Source organism: Nicotiana tomentosiformis, chromosome 3 (genome assembly GCF_000390325.3).
Source record: "Nicotiana tomentosiformis chromosome 3, ASM39032v3, whole genome shotgun sequence".
NCBI classification, from domain to species: Eukaryota; Viridiplantae; Streptophyta; class Magnoliopsida; order Solanales; family Solanaceae; genus Nicotiana; species Nicotiana tomentosiformis.
The window spans coordinates 56,106,714-56,115,038 of record NC_090814.1 but is presented as its reverse complement, the minus strand read 5'-3'; the positions used below and the strand labels follow the sequence as shown (position 1 = coordinate 56,115,038).

Sequence of the window (8,325 nt, the reverse complement as noted above, 5' to 3'; positions counted from 1 at the left end):
TCGTTTTTTTCTTCTTGTAGTTCCCCTTCCATGTCTATTCCCCTAGTTTCCAAGTTAACATTGTGTAAAGCAACAATTTTGGCACTCAACAAACAAAAAAGGGGGTGATCAATCTGGTATATTTTCTTACTTATTTTAGTTCCCCTTCCATGCCCTTTCCCTTAGGTTCCAATTTAACATTGTGTACTGCTACAATTTCGGCACTCAAACAAAAAGACAAAAAGGACAATATTGATTTAAGCACTAATAACAGAAATCTCACAAAATATTTAGGTTTATAGGACTAACATCTCACATAGTTCTAAATGTTAGTGTTACTTTTATCATTCCACTAGAAAATTTGACCGCGCTTCGCGTGGTGATTGACCGACCTCATTAAGCTTACTCATGGTCTTTTTTCTAATATACAAAAAATAAAAATAATGGCAAGTCAATTCTTATAAAAAAAAATTAGTCATCAAATCCCAATATATTATATTTTAATTTTTAATCCATTTTATTATCGATACTTAATTTTAAATTTCTCTCTAGTTTTCACTACTTGAGAATTTTTTTGTCTTAATAGAGGTACTTGACCCTTCTTGTATTAACATATATAGGTGAAACGGTACCTTTTCCCTCTTTTTCTTCCTTTTTCTTAGAAATATTTTTTATGTTTTTTTACTTCCTTTCCTCTCTATTTTTTTTAAATGCCGGGTCTCCCTTTTCTTTCTGCCTCACTAACTTAGCTTCTACGTAATACAAAAGAAGGTAACCGAAGAAACTCAAGGGCATAACAAAGATAGGTGAGCAAAAAGATTTAAAGCATTATTGTGCCTATATGTATAAAAACAATTAGGGATTGGTTGGCTTTATGCTTTCTCTAAATAAGGTAATGGTAATATTATTGTCAGTACCAAGATGTTATGAAATCTAGTATAAAGGAGTACAATGACAACAATAGACTCAAAAATCCAAAAACTACATCATACTATCTAATATGTTTCCTTTGCTACAAAAGTACAATTTTGCAAGCATTTTTAAAAAAGAATTTTGCTCAGCTTTCTCTTCAAAATATCTCTTGTTTCTTTCAAGCCATGTATTAAAAATGATGCACGCAGAAATAAATTTCATATCAATTTGCCTCTATTGTTCACTTTCTCTCCAAACCTGCATAATAATAATTGCTTGGTATCTTGTGCCATTACCCAGCTTACTCCAAACAGATTGAAAACTTTAGGTGGAACATTTGACTTCCAAATCAATTTCCATGGCCCTTCATCCTACCAACCCTTAACCTGCTTCAAAAATAATATATTAACAGATACTAACAAGGAAAGTTCAGATTTATGTGCTAACTAAATCTGAAAATCTGTCTTGTTTTCATCTAGCGCCACATATTGTAGATTTTCCAGCAAAATACTAATATTGTCCAGCTCCCAATCATTAAAGTTTTGTCTAAACTGAAGATGGCACTCAAGAGTTAGAAATACAATCAGCTACCATTATAATTCAAGAAATTGGTCTTTGAATACCCCAACTTCCTGACAATGATCTAACCAAACTATTTTATGCTTCATATCCCCCGATTTTAATCTTGTAAGTTATTGGAATTCAACACAAAGATTACATATTTACCTTCATAAAGTTGTCCTATTAGGCATGGATATAGAACATGATTGAGAGTCCAATGATTCTCCTTTCCGTACTTTGTGACAATGACTATGTTCAGATACAAAACTTACATTGCCTTTCGTCCCCGCCTCAACTATATCATATATTCCGGCAATCACCATAAGCGTAGGCTTTAGACATGTACCAGAAAAAGAAGCCATAGATGGCTCTCCATCTATCAATCAACTTATACACAAATGTATGAATTGAAAATTAATGTACATTACAATTATATAAGGAAATATTTTGAGGTTATCATTATTACTGAATACACCTAGAGGCCATTAGCTTCTCTCTTTGTTCAGTTATGTAATTATGATTGAAGGAACGATATGGTATTCTTATCAACATAACACATACCTTAACTCCTAATTTTGATAACCTCAAAACTTCTCACACCCAACACAATCAGACAAAGAAATATTATTCAGGTAAATAATATAGCCAAATAAGAAATTTTGGAGTGTTAGAATGGCACCTACCTTATTTAAGTTGGAGCAGTACTCCAAGCTTTGTCCAGAAATCTCTCGTGGACTTGTTGAAGCAAAACTCCTGCAGCCTTTTCCCAGAGCAAAACTGTCGCAGCCTTTTTTCTCGTCATGATTCATACCATACGCGAGCAGCAATTAAAGCAGAAGGGCCAAAAAAATTAAAGAAAAGCTTAAAAGAAAATCAAAGGATTAAGATTTCCCTTGCTTTATGCCAAAACTCATTCAAAATATAAAAATTATATAATATTCACGAAGTACTCCAAAAATGTTAAGCTATTGACATTGCCGAATGTCAATGTGTGTTCAATCTCGCAAGAGAGCAGGAAAAACTCTTGAATTATTGGTGCCTGCCATAGTTGTACATTACCTAAGTACTATGCTTTAGTGCACAAAAATTATCAACAACGTTAAACTGCTAAAAGATTAAAAAATGAAGAAGGTTAACAATGGAGTACTCAATTTATATGATCGAGAAAAATAAGTAAATTCAAATGAAGCATGAAAGTCGGGAAGGAAGGATGGTATGAACAGACATACCTTACAAATGATAAGAAGAACAATTAACTTAAAGGCTCAGTTGCAAGCAATGAAACTGCAGTACATATGGCCTGAAGCATTAAAAGAGATATAATAACAAACCGAAGAGAAGAAAAATAACACAAGAAAATGTTATAAAGCTGTAACTACATGAAGAAATTCCAGTAGCAGTATATATATGCCATATATACTATGGTGATACTGGCACTATGATTTGGTTGAGAAACTTTCTAAGAAAGTGGTTAGAGGTAAAAAAAACTCTATTGATTTCTTCTTTGTCTGTAAACCTCAATAAATTGAGCATCTATAGTCCTTACCAGCACATTTCATGTCTATTTATATCATCTTATTTGCACTTGCTTGCTTCTCAAATTCAATACCATATTTTGATGAATTTAACATTTGGTTATACAGACCTCAAAATTTTTAGAGATTAAATAGCAAAGATATATTATAGGCGGTTATTTTGCATGTCCCCTTCATTTGATGATCATATTTTGGTGGGATTTTTTTCCATGATCACTACATTGTTGAACCAATGTTATATGCATATGTCGCTTCAAATAGAAAACAATAACGTAGAAAAGATTGAAAATTATTACCTAAACTATAACATGAATTGAAAGACGTTGCTGTCGAATCCTAACACCCTAGTGATATAATAGGGAAAAATATGATAATAGTAGTTCAAAATATTTAGACCAGTATATCTGAACTGCGCAAAAATCTAAGTGACGAAGAATATTAGAAAAGTACCTCAATCTCGTAATGGCATTTTCTGTTCGTATTTCTTGTACGTCAATACCTATATTTTGTTGAGCGGACAAGTTTATTTGTCTTCGTATTCCTTGTGCGTCCACACCTATATTAATTGAGCGCACAGATTCTAGGTGCATCAAACATAATTTTTTTTAAAATACAATTAGATTAATCAAATAAACCATGAGAAACTGGTAAGAATAATCGGAAAACATTCTTTGAAAAGGATTACATACCGAAATTTGTTGGGTGCACCGAAGCAGTTTGTGATTCCTGATTATTATTTTTTTTGTCGAATAGCTCATGATTTGTAAAGTAAGTATGTCGTGGGTAAAGAATGAATATATTATCAGGGAATTAGAGATATTGTTTCAAATAAAAACTATAGAATAAAGAAGGTAGAGAGGGAGATTGAAAAGATGGAGAAGCACATAGAAATTGAAAGATATAGAAGGGGAGTAATTAGGGGAAAAGGGACTAGCAAATCGTTGCCATGCAACCGTTGTGAGAGAATGTTGAGTAGATGGGAAGTACCGAGAATTTGCAAGAGATTACAGAACCGGTGTTTATGTGAAGCGATTTTGGTGTATTTTGAGGTGGAAATTGCGTTTTAAAATGGGCAAGAAATCATAGAGGCAGGAAAGAGAATTTTCTTGTAGATGGGAGAGCCACGTCACCACGTTAGGCCCCTCAATTATATATATATATATATATATATATATATATATATATAAATATAGATTTTTATACGAACTGTTCCCATTAATAACAAGATATGAACATATAACAGACAAAAGAGACAAATTTGTCCTAATATTTATAATAATTCTTTTTTATTATAGCAATACAGATATCCTTTATCTAGAGAATTTCATGAAAGTTGAAGGAAAAAAAAAGAGAATTTCATGAAAGGAAAAAAAGTTTAATAATTAATCACAAGTTAGGTTCGAGGCTTTTATATTCAAATCTCAAATTAGAAACTATTACTCCACTTTCATAAATTAACACAACCCCTAATAATGATCCTAAAGAATCTTCTTGAAATCAATAAACAAGTAAAAGAACTATACCTCTCGATCTTAATCTAAAAGATATTATACGAAGCATGAACATACTTACAGAAACAAGGGAGTATCATTTTGTAAGATTCCTGGAAAACGTGAAGAAAGTCGTTGTATATATTGTAGGGAGCAAAAGAAGGGAAATGTTACAAGTCTAAGGGTGTGTTTGGTATGAACCAAAATGTTTTCACAAAACATGTTTTTCAAAAAAATAAGTGATTTTCTTTCTTATTTTCTTGGTAAACAGAAAATATTATCTCAAGAACATTAATATAATCTAGGCAAATATTACGGGGGAAGGGATAGATGGGGGCGGGAAAGGCACTCCCCCTAGCTCCAGCCCACCTCGACCCCCTACCACGGCCCACTATATCCCTCCACTCTCCCCGCCCGCACCGGCCCCGTGGATTCCTGATCGCATACTCTTTCCAGTATTTTTCGAAAACACAACGGTACTTTTTGCCAATTCGATTTCAATACTAAGTTCCTCATTGCATAAGTAAGAACTCTCAACCCCAAACATCCGACCCCTTAACCTCAATCTAAACACTTGATGCTGATCTCGGACCCGACCTTGAATCGAACTCCAAGCCCGATCCCCGATCTCGAGCACGGACTCCGAGCCCCAAAACACGACCGGAACCCAACTCGGACCCCTGAAACTGACCCCGCCCCCCACGCCCACCTCGACCCTCGACCCCAAGCTTCGTGCCTGACCCTAAGACTCTAGACCCGACTTGAACCCCAGCTCGACGCCCATCTTGATCCTGACAACCGAGATAGATCATTAGTCCTTAAAGATTTGTGAATAGAAATATCAACCCTACCAGTAATTAGTGCTTTAAGGTTAAAAAGTTCGTGAATTTTAAATATCAGCCATATTAATACAGAACTACATTAGAAACCAGAAACTACGTATAAGATTTTGGCGGATGTGACTTTCTTATGAGACGTACGCCAATAATAGTTTGAAATGAAATGAAAAACATTTTTTTCTCTTCAACTTTGTTTTAAAAATCGCATTCCCCCACTACCTCATTATGACGCTATCTCCTTATACATAACTTATTTTCGGGGTACAAGGTTATCGCGATTCCAAGGATACGTTTGAAATATGATTGAACGAGCTCATATTTTAAAAAGTTACCGCGGGAAGCTCTTCAGGAGAATTCTTATTTGAAGAAAGATGTAGTTATAAAAATAACCTACTTAATACTTTTCTTAATATTTTTTTTGGTCAATCATTTATCTTTTTCAAAAGATCCTTGGTGTTTTTCCGCGCTTACCTTATTAGACTTTATCATATTATATTAAACTGTTAATAAAGTAATTATTTTATGGTCTAAGAATCCATTTCACAGGAATTAGTTCTATTTTCATAATAATTTAATCACGGTACCTTGAAGATGAACTTTAAAAGTTGGAGACATGAGAAGGTGAAAGTTTTGGCTAAAAACTATAGCATTACTATGGCTGGCAAAGGTTCAACAACTAATCAAAGTTATACTCTTACTTCTTCTTGTTTTAGGAAATGACCTGGATACCCTCATAGCAAGCGTTCCAGGCATGGAAGTTTTGTCTAAATAATTATGAGGCCGGCCAAAGTTGCCAATTTGCTTTAATGGAAGCCCAGGGAATCCAACAAGCCAACGGACTCATATTAAACTCATTTGAACATCTAGATGGTCCATTCCTTTCACTTATTCGCTCTAAGTCGCCGACCACATACGCCATTGGACCACTACACTTGCTCTTAGAGAGTAAACTAGCTGCTAGAGGAACACCATTGTCACAATCTTCATACAGTTTCTGGGAAGAAGACTACAGCTCCCTTGAATGGCTTGATGCACAACCCGTCAATTCAGTGATTTATGTAAGTTTGGGAAGTATTGCACTTTTGTCGAGGGAGGAAAGTTTGGAATATATTTTGGCGTGGCTTGGTAAATAGAGGAGTTAGATTTCTATGGGTTATGAGGCCCAACATACTAAATTGACCAACAGTTTTTGAAAGAGCTTAAGGAGGGTTGCAAAGAAAGAGGGTTCATAGTTAGTTGGGCTCCACAACAGAAGGTATTAGCCCTTTCAGCTATTGGTGGGTTTCTAACGCATATATAGTGGTTGGAACTCAACATTGGAAGGGAAGCCCATGATCTTTTGGCCTCATTATGTGGACCAACGAGGCACCAGCAGATTCGTAAGTGAGGTATGGAAAGTTGGGTTGGACATGAAAGATAACTGCGATATATTCGTTATTGAGAGAATGGTGAAAGATCTGATGATGACAAAAAAGGGATAAGTTCAAGAAATCGGCTGAAAATTTTATGAAATTGGCAAAAGAAAGTGTTCGTGAAGGAGGTTCATCATACGATAACCTTGACCTTCTCATAAATGATATTAAAAGGTTGACCACTAACCATGCAGGATGTCAAGAGTTGGAGGACACCCATATGTTTAAAGGTTAAAAAGCTCTTCTTCGTTTCAATTTGATTGTCCTTTTTCAATTAGATAATTCAATACAACTTTCAGACTTGTGATGTAGATTATACTAACTGGTTATGGGTTTTGGTAGAGCATCATGGGACTGTTATAAGTCCGCGTATTAGTAATATTTGTATCATTTTAACGGTAGTGCGTAAAATGATCATAACTTGCTCTTAGAATAATGCGAGGTCAAGTAATATACAGCCTTAGAAAGGGTAATATAAAGGAGGAATAATCTTCCAACTTGGAATACAGATTTATATATACTTGATATATATCCTGATTTGAGATCCATTAAATGGCTCTAATTTATCGAAAAACTAACTTCGAAATTTGCAGAATACCCTCAAAATCGGATAACAATTGAATTTATAAGTGGTTTTGAGGATATGCGGATTAACTTGATACAAAGTGATAAATTAAGTTGTAATTGAAATTATGAGCACGTGATTTTTGCCCGACGGAAAATACTCCTACAAATTCAAAATAGGTTTTTCTAATTATTTTAATTTTTATAGAAGTTTTAGGAATTTCTTGTTAATTGTTGCTTGCATTTAGTTGCATATTTAACATTTTAAAATCATAAGAAAAATACCAAAAATGTCTAAAACATTTCATGCATAGAATTTTAGGTCTTAATTGTATTTAGGATTTAATTACATAAGTTAATTGTATTATTAAATAAAAAATCAAAAATATTGGACATTTTTACATTTTTAGCTTTCAGTTGCAAATTAGTAATTTTCTTTCATTAGTCTTAAGTTAATTAAATATTTTTATGTTAGAAATAGGCAATTAATTTATTTTACAAATTAGATTTGATGTAGGACTTAGTTTAGGATTTTTTAAAATTAAATTTATTAAGCTAAACATCAAGAAGAAGAAAAAAAAGAAGAAAACTTGCTTAATTCCGGATTGGGCCACAACCATTTTTAGTGGCCCAATTGCCCCAAAATTACTCAAATCCGCCCAGCCCAATCCCTTTGACCCATCAATTGACCCACGACCCGTCTGCCAAACCTGCCCCATCTCCATCTTCAATCTGAGCCCTTCATTATTTTAAATCTAACGGTCTCTATTCCTCCCCACTATTATATTTAAACCTAATTATAACTCCCCCAAACCCTAAACCTAAATCCCAAAACCCCAAATGGTGCCACCCCTCCTCCGCCTCCTGTCGCCGCTCAACTCACCCGAACTCGCCTGAACTCAGGCGAGTGTACCCCCAAACTCGTGCACGTGATCCCTCATCTCTCCTCCTTTACGTCACCCGTCCCGTAACAACCCCTGACAAAAAATATTTCCTTCTCCCTTATGCCTCACGCGCTCTTGATCTTGAAAAT

At 34.5% G+C, this 8,325-nt stretch overlaps 1 long non-coding RNA gene and 1 pseudogene across 1 annotated transcript; one reads left to right on the top strand and one right to left on the bottom strand.

Moving 5' to 3' along the window:
* Positions 1-867: 867 nt before the first annotated feature.
* Positions 868-2,119, bottom strand: LOC138907031 (uncharacterized). The gene is made up of 2 exons (XR_011414730.1): positions 1,618-2,119; positions 868-1,277 (listed from the first exon to the last, which is right to left on the bottom strand). It is a non-coding gene; the product is annotated as an uncharacterized lncRNA (long non-coding RNA).
* A 1,740-nt stretch (positions 2,120-3,859) lies between these two features.
* Positions 3,860-7,107, top strand: LOC104090192 (7-deoxyloganetic acid glucosyltransferase-like; annotated as a pseudogene).
* Positions 7,108-8,325: the final 1,218 nt, after the last annotated feature.